Source organism: Pimephales promelas, chromosome 5 (genome assembly GCF_988280905.1).
Source record: "Pimephales promelas chromosome 5, fPimPro1.hap1.1, whole genome shotgun sequence".
NCBI classification, from domain to species: Eukaryota; Metazoa; Chordata; class Actinopteri; order Cypriniformes; family Leuciscidae; genus Pimephales; species Pimephales promelas.
Window position 1 is genome coordinate 29,237,116 of NC_142773.1, and position 15,364 is coordinate 29,252,479.

At 36.2% G+C, this 15,364-nt stretch overlaps 1 protein-coding gene across 6 annotated transcripts in view; it reads right to left on the minus strand.

The window, feature by feature from the left end:
* Positions 1 to 15,364, minus strand: part of dlgap1a (DLG associated protein 1a) — a 112,788-nt gene that overhangs the window by 60,875 nt on the left and 36,549 nt on the right. For 5 of the 6 annotated variants that reach the window (XR_016168564.1, XM_039678035.2, XM_039678034.2 and 2 more), the window contains exon 2: positions 13,130 to 13,206. The exons of the other annotated variant lie outside the window; for it this stretch is intronic. The gene's annotated coding sequence lies outside the window, so the exon portion shown is untranslated. The remainder of the gene's footprint in view (positions 1 to 13,129; positions 13,207 to 15,364) is intronic. 6 annotated transcript variants of the gene reach the window in all.

The window sequence follows — 15,364 nt, forward strand, 5'->3', positions numbered from 1 at the left end:
TTTTTTTCCATAATTAATCACACCAATATACTTTTGCTCTCTGAATTGATCTTACAAGGCAAATGAAAAATGTATAAGTAAAATAAGCATTAAGAAACTTTAGCAAATTTAGCAAAGGTAAATGCCTGGTTGTGTTTTAATGAGTTAACTATAAGCTGTTTTATCTGACAAAATTGAAGTGAAGTCCACATGGGAGTTGTTTAAAGTTATCACAGATGTTATCTGTCAACACATATTCTCCACTGATTAGCTGCTAGTCCCACAAGGGCTTAAGCATTCTCTTTAGGCCCAGCATACGCGACACTACTCCATTTTTTGCTTTCAATCAAGTCATGATTACAGACTGAGAACTACAGAGCACAAAGACCCCTCTCTCTGGCCAATCAATTTTAGCAGTCAATCAACTGAAAACTCGAGTTTGGGTTTTATCGAGTGAAAAAAGACGTGTCAACAGAAACACAGGTGTTCAAAGATGCTCACAAACAGAAATCACAGAAAAAGAAAGTTCCTATTAAGGTCTTCCATCACTAAATGCAAACAGATCTCAATAGCGTATTGTTGCCATAGATACATCACAAATTGCAGTGTATCTAAGGTACTAGAGGGCACAAAAATTTAAAAGCACACTAAACATCTGGAACTTAAAGTATAATTTACATCTGAAAATAATATTAACTATTTTAATGTAAATTTTTTTTATAAAATATGTTAGGTCACATATCACATACAAAGACAAGATTCTGAAATTAATGCAAAATTTTCTATTAAAGGTTTCCCTCAAATTGTATGTTAATAAAAAATAATAATTAGAATTAATTATACTAAAAAATGCTAAATAGAAGCAATTTCACTAGTTTTCTCAGATGTTTGCACCCTAATGAACCTTTTAAATGTTGCAATTCCTAATACTGTGCAAAATTCTTACGCACATTAGTATTTTCACAAGGTGTGTGATTGTTTACATTCCAAAACATTCCTTTTGCCATCAATTGAAATAATCCAGTGACATTTTTGTATGCACAGGAATCTGACAACAACCAGTATGATCCACACAGAGATCTGATCTCTCCATCGAGTCTGTCTGTGATTACAGACAGTAGAAAAGTAGAATATAAGTAGAAAAACTGAGAAAAACTAAATCCAGAAGAACTGTGACAATATCTCCAAGATATTTTTACCAATTACTTTATTTTATAATAACTTGTACATTACCATGCCTAATACACTCCAACTTATATTCATACATGGGCATGAAATATTGATTTTAGTTGGAATTATTTTAGTATGAGAGAAAGTGGAGTGAAACTACAGTAGCACAGCACAGGAAATCCGTTGCCAGGGACAACGGGAAAACCTACAGTTTGGTGTCAGTATACACGAATATCTGAACACAGGCTAATCAGTATCAAGATTCTTCAACCATATGTTGAGTAATGTTGTTTTTACATAGATCTGCTGTAGATTAAAAAAAAAAATAAATAAAAAAATCACAGAGCGGGGGGAGGAAAAGCATCAGAAGCAATTTTAATGGAATCAAAAGGTTAGCAAGCACTGGCTCATTATGTCACACATCAGGCAGTATGCAAAAATCCATTATGCATCAGCACATGAAAACGAGGAAATGCAGGGTAAAAGAAGAGATAAGGGAGGAGAAATGTCAGAAAGCTGAGCCGCAGGCTGCATCCTCCAGTCCGCCTGGGATACGTCAGAGTGTGAGTTTGTGTGCGCAAGTGTGTATGTATGTCTGCGTGTCTTCGGGAGAAAAGAAGCACATTCCCACCCACTCAATCCCATGATTCAACCGAGTCTGCACCAGGCGTGGGCTTGAGAGAGAGAAAACGAGCGACAGAGAAAGAGCTCTCTTTCAGAGAAAGCGAGAAAGAATAGACATGGAGAACCAAGAAAAGAGGATGCAATGAGAGAGAGTTTCTTTATCCACTCCTCGCCGCTATGCTGCAATGCTCCTTTCAGCTGGTGTTCAGGTAGTTCTTTGAGGATGCAGGGCTGCTGGGCCCTAGGATGGGGAGAGGTGGGCGGTTTGGAAGTGTTTTTGCTTCTGACGGCTTCGCCTCATCAGGACACGTCAGTAAAAGTTAAGCTTAATCAGCATGTGTCTGTGGGATAATGTCTGATTACCACAAACATTAAGTCCACTTGTCCTTGCTTTTTTTATTTAAAGAAGCAAAAATCTGGGTTGCACTGAGGCACTAAGAATGGAAGTGAATAGGACCTCTATGTTAGATGTTCAAATACTCTCAACAGTATAGCCACAAGAAAGATATAAACAATATGCATGGCAACATGGTTTGAGTACGAAAACACCTCTGTTCAAAAGTGTGGGGTCAGGATTTCAGGGGTTTTCTTTTTTTTTTTTTTTTTTTTTTTTTCAAAGAAACTAATTATTTCAGCAAGGACATTAAATTGAAGGAGTAGTTCACTTTAAAAAAAAACTTTTGCTGATAATTTACGCACCCCCATGTCATCCAAGATATCCATATCATTCTTAAAGGGTTAGTTCACCCAAAAATGAAAATTAAGTCATTAATTACTCACCCCCATGCTGTACCAACCCCGTAAGACCTTCGTTCGTCTTCGGAACACAAATGAAGATATTTTTGATTAAATTTGAGAGCTGTATAACTACCACATTGGCTCCTAAGGGACTGCCTCTTGACGGCCCAGAAAGTCAATGAAGAAAATGTTTAAATATCCCAAGTGACTACCGTGGCTCAACTATATGTTTATCAAGCGACGCGAATACTTTTTGTGCGAAAAAACAAACAAAAATAACGAGTTTATTCGACTATTTTTTTCTTCCTTGTAGGCCAGAACGAGACTTCCTTATAGATTTCCACGACGCATGCGCGAGATTTGCGATCTGCGTACACCAGCTTACACCACTTCAGATCGCAATTCTCGCGCATGCGTCGTGGAAATCTATAAGGAAGTCTCGTTCTGGCCTACAAGGAAGAAAAAAATAGTCGAATAAACTCGTTATTTTTGTTTGTTTTTTCGCACAAAAAGTATTCGCGTCGCTTGATAAACATATAGTTGAGCCACGGTAGTCACTTGGGATATTTAAACATTTTCTTCATTGACTTTTTGGGCCGTCAAGAGGCAGTCCCTTAGGAGCCAATGTGGTAGTTATACAGCTCTCAAATTTAATCAAAAATATCTTCATTTGTGTTCCGAAGACGAACGAAGGTCTTACGGGGTTGGTACAGCATGGGGTGAGTAATTAATGACTTAATTTTCATTTTTGGGTGAACTAACCCTTTAAGTCGAAAAGAAATTAAGGTTTTGGATGAAAACATTCCAGGATTTTTCTCCATATAATGGACTTTACTGGGAACCAAACGGTTCAAGGTCCAAAAGACAGTTTGACTGCAAACTGCAAACTGTTGAAAGGGCTTTAAATGATTCCAGACGATAAATAAGGGTCTTATCAAGCAAAATGATTGCTCATTTAAAAAACAAATAACAAAGTTCAAGTTTTATAAGCTCAAATGATCGCCTTGCTCTGTACTGTGATGCTCATTCGTGACTCTCCTGTTCGAACCCGTTTATCAAAATGAACAATCTTTTTTCGAGGCATTTGGTTCATTCAACAAACGAAATGAATGAATTGACTCGGAAAAAGATTTGTTCATTTTCATGAACGAGCTCGGACAGGAGAGCCACGAAACACGAATCACAGAACAGTGCAAGGCGAGCATTTGAGCTTATAAAACTTAAACTTTGTTATTTATTTTTTAAAAGAAAGAACTTTCTTTCATGAACTTTTATCCCAAATAGAAAATTTACTATCAGTCTTCACACACACACAAAAAAATAATAATTTTAAAAAACTAATAATTTTAAATAAAAGTAAAGTAAAGTAAAAATAAAGCAAAACACATTATTCTATCCTTCTTGCAAATAATAAGAGTCTTAAGGCCCGTTCACACCAAGGACGATAACTGCAAATATAACAATAGAGATATAGTTCTAAAAATCTTTCTTAAAGCTACACTGTGTAACTCTTTTAGTTTATTCTTAGCTAAAAACACTTAGTTCTTTTAAAAATATATGTGCTCATTAATGTATATTTACTTCGTTCAAGTAATAAAGTATTCTCGTGAGTGTATAATATGCCATTGAAAATACATACGGGTAAGGGATTCTAATGTCGGTCGCCATGTTGCCCCTCCATCTTGAAAGTACATTAGCCAAAGAGGGACATACCCATTAATTCAAGCTTCACCTTTCGTGTTTCCGTTTGGGTTTACATTCATGGACGAGGTTGAACTGGAAGCCATGTTAATCTTGGACTACATTGGCCACCGTAGGAGTTAAAACGAAATCGGATTTGAGAGGAACAGAAACTATAATTCACTGGATGGTCATATATCTTTTCACCGCTAGATGGGGATAAAAATCACACAGTGTAGCTTTAATATCAAAGAATAGCTGAGTCCACGCCTCATATATAACGATAACGGCACAGAGAAAAAATATCGTTGGAATCACTTTCAGAATGATTTTATCCAGCTCATGAAAGATAAAAAACATTGACAGCCAATCGGAATTAATCCTGATATGATGAACTCAAGTATTTAAAGTGACAGACAAGCACATGCTTAAAATAAAAAGAACGATATTGTCCGCTGGTGAGGACGGTAATATAGTTACCGTTATAGTCATCTTTAGAGTTACTGTGGTTTGTGTGAACAGGCCTTTAAAGTTCAAGGGCAGTACATACTGATGACAACTCCCAGGTTATATGAGGAAGGAGTGTGTCTTCAACTGAGAAAAATGCCAGCATTTCGGAAACACATGCATCTGGTATTAGCCACTTGCATTCCCCATGAAATGTTTTCTTCAGGCCATGACGGTTTCATTAATGTGCTTCTCTATCTCTCACATACACACACATGCACACAAAGAAAGTGGGAAAAAAAAGAGAAACAAGCAAACAAATACCAAACGGGTAACCTTCTTCACATTTTCCTGATGCAAATGCCATCTGTTAATGTTCACTGCCTTGTGTTGGATGACTTGAGGGAACATAAAAGTTCATGCAATTTGCATAAACAGACTGTAAGACTATGAAGTCCTGTGGGAAATCTAGCATTGGAGCTGATGGAATGAGATGTACATGCATTTCTTGTTTCAATTTAACCGTGAATGATGTTTCAAACTGTCTTGAGTTGGTGCGGCAAGCCGGCAACTTCTACCTCTATTAAAACATCCATATTACACAAATGTATCATGTAAAGAGACACAGATTCACAAAGCTACCGTATGTTGCATTTCTGACAGTCAATGCTACCATGGACAGTTCCACACGTTCACTAAGGCTTCGACTTCAGCACCCTGGCCAGCTCCCTCAATATGCAGCATACAGGGTGCCAGCTCAGATCCCTACCAGCCCATGTTTGGTGCACTTTCCTCCACAGGGTGCTAAGATGTCACCCTCCGTTTAATCCACCAGTAACGGTGTTGTGAAACACTCTCTTCAATTTGTACTTTCACACTTACAACAAGACTCTGCTCTCTTCTCGTTGAGGAGGAACTGCTGTTTTAATTTGTTTTGTAACTTCAAATTTGTCGCTTGAACGCGTTTTTCAGCAGTGCTTTCAAATCTGATGCCAACGAAGTCTGTTGGCAACCTCTGAACTGGGAATTCTAGTCATAATCACTTGAAAGAGCTCTATATTTTGTGTGGAGACTGAACTGAAAGCTCTCCTGAATGATAGAAAAGACGGACTAACCTAATTATTTTACAATATATATATATATTTTTTACACTAGGCCAGTGTTCCGGACATGTGAATCTGACAAGAAATGTGAAGCTCATATTTTGTTAAAGCACTTACATGAATAATTCAGCACAACTGTTTTTATTATTTGAGCTGTAAAGTTTTTCATATCAACCTTTTTAAGGTGGGAGTACTTGGTTACTTGGAACTTTTAAAGATACCTGGTTTATCAATGTTATAAAAACACAAACTCTTCTGCTAGTGACCTGATTTTTCAATGCAGAAGAAAGCCATTACATGTAAATGTGCGAGACTTCTGTTTCATTAGCCACTGTAAAAGAATGAAAAAGTGCAGTAAACTATTTATACTACAAACCAGTGTGTTTATGATTACGATAATAGTAATAAAAAAAAAAAATCTGGTGAGAAATACCAGTGTGCACAATCACGCAGCATAGCGGGCTGTTTTTGTAGCGCAAAAATAATTAAAAGAGGCTGACAATGGAAGTTAAATGTCCGTGCCCCCTCTTATGTTAAAACAAGGAGGATATAATCACATTAACCAGCTACCTGACAAATTGACAAATAAAAAGGGTTTCATCTGAGGAAGTTCAAGGAGCTGCTAATATCTATTCTACTCAGCAGTCTGATTCACTTTTCAGCTTCATTACTTCAATTTTCAGTGTCAAATGATCCTTCAGAAATCATTCTAATATGCTGACTTTCAAACATTTCTTATTATTATCAATGTTGATAGTGGTGCTGCTTAAAATATTTAGTGATACATTTAGATTATTTGATGTACAGAAAGTTTAAAACAACAGCATTTCTATTTTAAATAGAAATCTTGTGTAACATTACTGACAGTCTTTTTAGTCACCTTTGCTCGATGGTGGATCAAAAAATATATTATTGATGCTAAACTTTTGAAGAGTATATACTGTACATCTTTTTATAACACAGTCTCATCCCAAAAAGTCATATAACTGACGTTTTGGGACGTATTTTGACCATACGTCAATATCCGCCTTTTTAGGGCCCCCTTAAACGTCGGTAGATGGCGATCCCGGGCAGTCATACAACTGACGCTTTACCTTTAACGTCAGTTAGGTGACGGGTTAGGTTTAGGGTTAGGTTTAGGTATGGGGTAGAGTTAGGATCCCATAACCTCATCTACCGACGTTTAAGGGGGCCCTAAAAAGGCGAATATTGACGTATGGTCAAAAGACGTCCCAAAACGTCAGTTATATGACGTCTTGGGATGAGACCGGGCTGCTTTTTACATACTCAATTTATTTTGCACATTCATATGCAAAACAACACCCCGTGCCTTTATCTTGTGTCTGCATATCTGTAAATGTTGTTTTATTCCTATCTGGTCTTATCTAGAGGTTTTCTCTAGAACCAATACATGTCAAAAATCTGTGTCAGCATGCTTGGCATAAATAAAAAAAATAAAAAATAAATAAAGTTTGCTAAGGGCTCAAACATATTTCATTGAGGAGATATTTCTGGTGCTGTGCAGCACATAATCTTAAAAGGAATGCTAAAATATATTAGGATATATTTAAGAGAGTATCAAAGATGTTTAATACGAAGTGTGAACAACACACAAGAAATGACAAATAACAATTAGAGTGAATCATCCTAGAGTAAAAAAAAGTTCTGTTATGATGCGTATGGCAGGAAAGGGAATTCATTAGGTCTGTTACAAAACATAGTAAGCCGCCTCGCTACCTACTGCCACATAGACAGCTGCCGTCTATGACAGAATCCAAACTGAAATAGAACTTCATAAGTGACTGATTTGGAACACACAATTTAGGCAGCAACTCTGTGCGTCATATAGTATGCGTCATGCAAAGCACAAGAAGGATTTCATTGACAATTGATTTCAATACAAGCAAATTCAGAGGAATAATCCAATACTTTAGAGTAAGTTATTTCAACTGTGGAACATTAAAGAAGATATTTCGAAGACTGTTGTTAACCAAACAGTTTTGCTTCCTATTGACTTTTTTTATATTGTCCATGGGAACCGAATCTGTTTGGCTACCAACATATCCAGTTTTAAGTTCAGAATTGTAATTTTTGGGTGGACTATCCCTTTAATAAGCAAGCGTACATATACTACTGTTCAAATGTTCATGGTTAAATACTAATAAAATAAAGTAAAATACTAATATTATCCTTTCTATCCCAAACTCACACACAACTTCATTGTAAAACAGTTTTTAATTATTTTAAATCACTATTCTCAGTATTTTCTCTTACATTCACCATCTTTCATTGCTTAACACAATGTATTCTGGAACTGCTGCCTTTGAAAAAGGCCAAAGCGATGCATCTTAGGATAACAATTAATTTGCCTACCTGGAGGCAGCCATTCTGTTCTGAGAGCATGTTGAATAACTACTGCCTGAAGTGAAATGCAAGCATGAAGAAATCTATAATAACCATTCAGTGTATCAACAGCATATCCTGGAGATACACACACTAAAAATACTTCATAATGTCAGACTTTACATTACGCAAAGTTCTTAGACCCTTTCCAGGGGTATCTTACTAGAAAGGCTCGTGAATCTGCATGAGACACATGTGCTTATGAAATATGAACTGCAATGGTAATGCTATTTCTATATTTGAGGGTGCAGTGGTTTTCATCATCAGAACTTGGAATCAATAATGATTGAATCATCTGTCATTGTGATGTAGGGGGAATTGTAATCAGACTACTATCATGCGTCATCTTTTTTAGAGACATACCCCGCTCAGTGCTTTGCTGCCGTTTTTAAGGTGAGGTTAACAAATGTGTCTCACTTCCATGATGACCATTCATTTGTGTTTCAGGTTGTCAATAACAAACACTGGCAAAACAAAAACAAAAATCCTGATTTCCTTTTCTTTTTTCAGCTTATGCTCTCATCTGATAAAGCAATTTTATTTGGGGAGCAGAATAGGGGGGAAAAGGGAAATATGGAGATATTACACTGAAAATTTAATGAGCAGAGCTCTCGCCACAGGCAACTCAGAGCCACCATTCTGAGAAAGTGCATCTCCCACCACGTGTTTCACCTTCTGCTGTGACACGTTTGCTGGTGCCAAAAAAGGCGTTTCACTCTCGCTCACAAAAGCCGGGCAACAGCACTCATGAACGGCAAAACATGGCCTATTTTTCAGAAAGTGCCCGGCAACCTTAAGCAGCTCTTTCACTGAACTCAGGGATGCTTCATTTCTGGAGACCCGTCTCGTCATCTCTCCCAAATCCATATGAAACATCTTACACTAGAGAAATGGCCATATTGGAAAATGGAAAAAATAAAAAAAAATAAATCAATCAATCATTTCTGACCACGTTGGTTTCTTAAATTTGCCATTTATTTTTTAAGGTCAGCATGAAATAAAAAGTCAAAATATGATAAGGGGTAATAATGGAACAACAAGATTTGCATTTTCATGGAATAAAATAAAATATTTTTGTTATAAGAGAACTTTTTAAATAAAAACCACTCCTTTCCTCCATGATAAAAAAATAACTTGATTTTCAAAAATCAACGAATTTGCGAAAGCTGAAGATTGACAGTATGCGTGTATGTATGTATTTATTGTAAGTTAACATAGGCATTGTCTGTGTAATGCTATGTTAGCTTTGACCTGCCTGGGGGACTATGGATGATACAAAACATGAAATGTTAAAAATGGTGCATTGGTCCCTTTATAAATAAATTAAAAACAAACATGAACTGTCCATTTTTAATGTCTCCATGACCTTTTTTTAATTACCCAAAAATCAAACACAGGCAGCCCATTCTCATCCCAAGGCGTCATCTAACTGACAACTTGGGAAGCATTTTGACCATGCTTCAATATCCGACGCTTTAGGCACCCTTTAGCGTCAGTTAGATGATGCCGATCACGTCTAACCCTACACCAGACCTAAACCTACCCGCGTCGTCTAACTGATGCTAAAGGTAAAGCGTCAGTTAGATGACACCCAAGGATCGCGTCGTGTAACTGACGCTAAAGGGTGCCTAAAGCGTCGGATGTTGAAGCAAAATTGTCAGTTAGATGACGCATTGGGATGAGAATTCGTTGACATAGTTCACCCCTCATGCACGTTACCACTCGTGTCCGTCCGTCGGTTGGAATATTAGAACTAAAAGCCATTGACATCAAATCACTTCACTGAATATTTGCCAGCTAATAAATAATTATTACCTTATAATCCATCTGATTCCAAATCCACATAACTTGAATATCACAACATCAATGTCTGTCAAAAAATAACATGCACACTCAAAAAAGTATTTTACGAGAAGCAGAGTTTCAGCGAGTACAAGCATTTTCTGGAAAAACTCACACAACCGGATGCTTTGAAAGCATCATGGCTTTCCAAGAAAAGGGAAAAAATAGCAGCCCGGGCAGCTTCAACATGCTGTCTGTCAGAGATGATAACGTGCATAATACATAACGCAAGTGAGAATAAATTTGTTCTTCACCAGCTGAAATTGTATTGGAATGATCAAGAACTGAGTTAAATACTTCACACTACATGCTAAAGATAAACACCAATCCAGCCTTCAACATGTCTTGTTTTTTACAAACTACACATTCTGATTTGAATATTTTCAATAATTTTCAGTGATTTTTATAAAATATACATTTTACACAATATTACATTTAATTATATCTTCACAGATATTTACTCCTATCTATTTTCTAAATGCATGTTTTTGATTTTGATGTGAACTCATAATGTCGTGACCTAAAGGAAAAGAACGATACTGATTTCAGATCAAGAACACAGCTATTGAAAATATAATCATTAATTACATCAAAAGGAAAAAAGAACCAAATGGCGTCTTCTTTCTCGGTTCATGGTTGTCACCTCACAGTCAATGGACGTCATTCTAGATTAGTCATCAAGTACTGCTCTTCAGAACAACTTATACTCAGACATTGTCGTGGCCTGAATGATGCGTCCTTTTAGATGCTGTGGTTATATTCTAAAGTACTCCCGCTATTACGCATCAAAGCTGTGTGGGATTATACCATTATAAAAAAATATATGGTTTATCTAGAATAGATGGTTGTAAATTTAACAACTCTCGTTTCATCATAGGGTACTGAAAATACAAATTCTGAAAGAATGATTCACATGCTCTTCCATATTTTTATACAGCATCTTCCATATTGGCAAGGCATTCAAAAACACTTTAGAAGAGATAAATTGAAAACTAAATAAGTGTTTCAAATCAAATCACATATTTTAGACACTGCAGTACCACTATGCAGTGAAATTATTGTTTTGCTTGCATTATGGCAGCTGTAGATTGAACATTCGAGCAGCATATGAGTGTGATTAAATTAGACCGTGTCAGTGCCTCCATTTCACTGGTGTTCCTGTGTAGAAAACAGTTGTGTCCTAATGAAAGCAGCCTTAATGGCGCACTCCAGAAACTCTTATCGGTGTGTTTCAGATCAGTCCTCTACAGAGGACTGCTCCCAGATAACTTAACAGCCATGACTCTCATTCAATGAACCTGCACACTGTGTGTGTGGCGCGTTGGAGCTGCAGTATCAGATCATAGTCCTCCGCTGGACAGTTAATCCAAGCACCCTGCCGATTCACAGGAGAAACCCAAGGGTGGCGCATGGGTTCCTCCATACTCATTATAACGGCACCTGCTTAGCTAGCCTAAAGATATTTGTGAACATCTGGAGTGTCTATATTTTCATATGTATTTTTGTCTCATTTTCCAGTAAAAAATATCTAAACACCCTTTAAAGTACTTGAGAAGCAAAACTGTGAAAGGGCCAATGGCATTAGGCTCACTTCTATTAATAATAATAATAATAATAATAATAATAATAATGTGCATACTGCATATAATGACTTAAATATCTCTTTAATGTGACAGATTGTTTCTATTTCTGTATTAAGATTGAATTTGATATTTTGGGCCGGTATAGAGTCAAACATGTCTTGGTGATACAACAGTCCTGATATAATGAGGGAAAAAAAGCCCCATTCAAAATATGAGAAAAAAAAAAAAGTTTGACATTATCTTTTACTTTCATTGATTAAGAAAATAAAAAAATATATATTTTAAAACTCCTTCACTGTTTAATATATTTTAATTTAATGCGATATTTGAGTTACCACAAAATAACACCTTTTACCTCAAAAATATACTTAAATCATCTTTAAAAATAATGTTTGAGATTGTATTCACTCACATGTCACATATTAAACTGAGTAAGACTGTTATTGTTTTTATTCAAATTTGATGATGATTTCAACTGAAACTTGTGTCATCACATTCTTGAAAGTGGTATTCAATGGTATTCACATGCCAGTTCCATTTTTTTTTTTTTTTTTTTTTTTGGTCGTCAGCCACCACCAGCATTTTTGTATCATTTTCACAAAACTTTCATGGGCCCTAGAATATTTTTTGTATGATTATCTGAACATACAATACCGGTATATCAAAGGAAAGAACTGAGAAAATCAACAACTGGATCAAAATCAACAATGAATAAAACACAGATCGAGTCCATCAACACCCACAAAATCTGCACAGCCATATAATTCTTCCTGGATCGACGTTTCATTCTGTAATGTTAGTTTTAATTTATATGATTTTGATGACATGTGCACAAGCAATGCTTCTATCACTTGTCTCTGCTGCTTCTTCACGTTTTTGGATCCAGAGATGCAGTTATATTTCAGATGCGTAATAGTGGGATCTACTGTATAACATTGGAAATACAGATTGCTGAAAAATTCTGTCAATGGTAGGGAAGCATTGTGTGTCATAATAAATCAGGGAAAATTGTCGATGGCGAGGAAAGAGTTAATGTCATTGACCCCTAGATAAATCTGTTATCAGAGAATAGCCTAGATCTGGAACATTTTTAGATTTATGCTTGAATTGTTTATTTTTCTTACCTCATTATTTTAAGATCGATTTTCAAGTCAACTCAATATTTTAAGTAAATTTATTTTGTTTTAAGGATGTTTTGAAATATTTTCTGCATTTAAATCTGTGTAACATAAAGAGCAGCCACCAATAACCAGGTAAAAGCCTAATCCTCCTGTCCTTATCTATTAAACAGACTGTTTTCATTGAAAAAAACATGAGTGAAAGTGAGCATAGGTGTGTATAATATCGGTGACTTCTCACGGACAACTTTGTGCCCTTACATGTTGTCCTGAATCGCAAGCAAACCCCATCTAATTAAATTATTATTTTGCATATTACAATCAGGTCAAGAATTAGGTTAATATGAATGATACCAGACAAACAGCATTAACAAACCAGGCGGATTTCCACAAAGCTCATAATACAACGCAATATTTGGGGAACACATGAAATCATACTCACGCTCAACAGTTCCTCATTTTCGGCTGATTTATTCCAGTGCACAGAGGAATCCTTTTGTTACAAAACTCCACACCAACCTGACGGGGATAAAGAGAAATAGAACTGAGATTATTAAATTTAACAAGTGCACCAACAGGGACGTTCACAAAGCCAGAAAATATACATACTGCTACCTAATTTGAGCAAGAGAAGAATAAAATGGGAGAGGCTTTATGGTTCTCATTAGAAGAAGGTGCCTGTTTATTATCCAAGATGAAGACAGAAAGAGAGGGCTGAAGGCTAAGATGGTGGAGCTTTGAGACTTCAAACACATGGGGTGAGAGAGAATGTGCAGAAGATTCATTCCTGCCACACACCTTACAGGCTTGCAGACAAAAGATAAGCTTGTAAACAAACACAAATGAAGAAATATAAAGTGCATGACAGCGAGGTAGACATTGCTTCTTGGAAATACACATGGGAACTATTAAATGAAACATGTTTCAGACCACTCAGAATTTCCAAGAGCAGTGTAGCTCAACAGATCTAGTCAATCATGCAACAATTCAGTATTTGAAATTACAGTTTGTGGATCTGTACCAAAGCAGGAAGCAACATTTTTGATTTTTTTAAACATACAAACCTTTTTAAAGATATAAAATATATTAATTATATGGGCTGAAAATTGATTAAAATAACTGTTTAACAGTAACACATTTCAAAAGGAACAGTATGTAAGTTTCCCTACTAGAGGTTGCTTATTTAAAAAAAACAACAACGGCGTAGCTTGATGACGCCATAAATGAGCGTGGAATCATGGGAGATGTCGACTTCAACTCCGCAGCCGACGGAAAGCAATCCAATTGGACTCACGTTAAGTTAACGTTACTGTGGTATGGATCAGGGTGGGGCCGAGAGCCGTGGGAGTGGAAAGAAGCCGGTAGAGCAAATGCTAATGAGAGATACCTGCACGACATACCAGCCCATGGAGGAGATCCGGAAGGATACAAGGAGGAATGACGGCATTGTATGGCGAGAGAGGACCAGGCCTGGGAAATTTTACATTGCAGTGCATGCCGTAGTTGGCTACTCCTATGTCTGTCGGGATAGTCAATGAATCAGGGCTGTCAACTTTAGTCGACTAATCGGTCGATGCCGTCATGGTTGATTGACATTCTTATTGGTGGACCAGTTGCATATTTTTATTTTATTTATTTTTTACCAATAGAAAGAAATTTTCATTGATTTACTTCCTTGATATTTATTCCTTTATAAGCAGTTACATATTACTGTTTTCTAAATATAATTAGCCTGTTTTATCCCCAACTTTAAATGCTTTAATTTAGGCTATTTTGTAATAGCGCCACAGTTTAGCGCACCACATAGAACACACAGGAACTGCACGGCTGGCTGCACTGTTGCTTTGTGCTCAGTGAGGAACTTTATGGAATATATTCCATTAGATTCATGAAATATTAGCAAAATGGTTTAATCATAAATCTCACTAAATTTCATTATATTTATTTGTTATTTTATTAGAGTTATTTTAAATGTCTTAAGTTATTTTGCATTCCAATTACATTTATCTTTAAAAGATTTTCAGGAATTTTACTGGACAACAACACAAAAGGCTGATTAAGCACATAATTTAACTCAAGGTTTTCAAACTTGAATTTTACATTTCTTTTTAATAATTTTAATTAAAAAGGCACAAAAGCTAAAACTACCTTCAAAACAAAATCTGTTTATCTTAATTTCAGAAAAGTAACACTTTGGATTGAGATAAAAAAATCTAACCAAAATATTTGAGAAATATCAATACAAATGTGCCTTAAAAGAACTGGAATGAAACATGTTTTCATTTTCACTAGTATCAATCCAGCCATCAAAATAAAATAAAAAAATGATTCACAGCACACACTCAAGGACAACACTCTGTCATGTCATTTAACCAAGACTCCAAATGCCTTTATGAGCTCCACAGGAAGATATCAGATCAATATTATGATTTCACCCTAACATTTGCATTTTGAACTCTTTGAGATCCTCCACAATAACAGTCGTCATTAGAGCATTAGAGAGCCATGGATTTGTCATGAGGTAGCACACACAGACCCAATAAAATGAGTGTTTGTATGATTAAGCGGGCTCTTCCTGAGCCTCCGGACGCAACTCAAGACAAGCTGTTCCCTCTGCATCATTATTCACACAGACGAGCATCATTGGCTTTGATCATTAGATGCTATCTTTGATGAA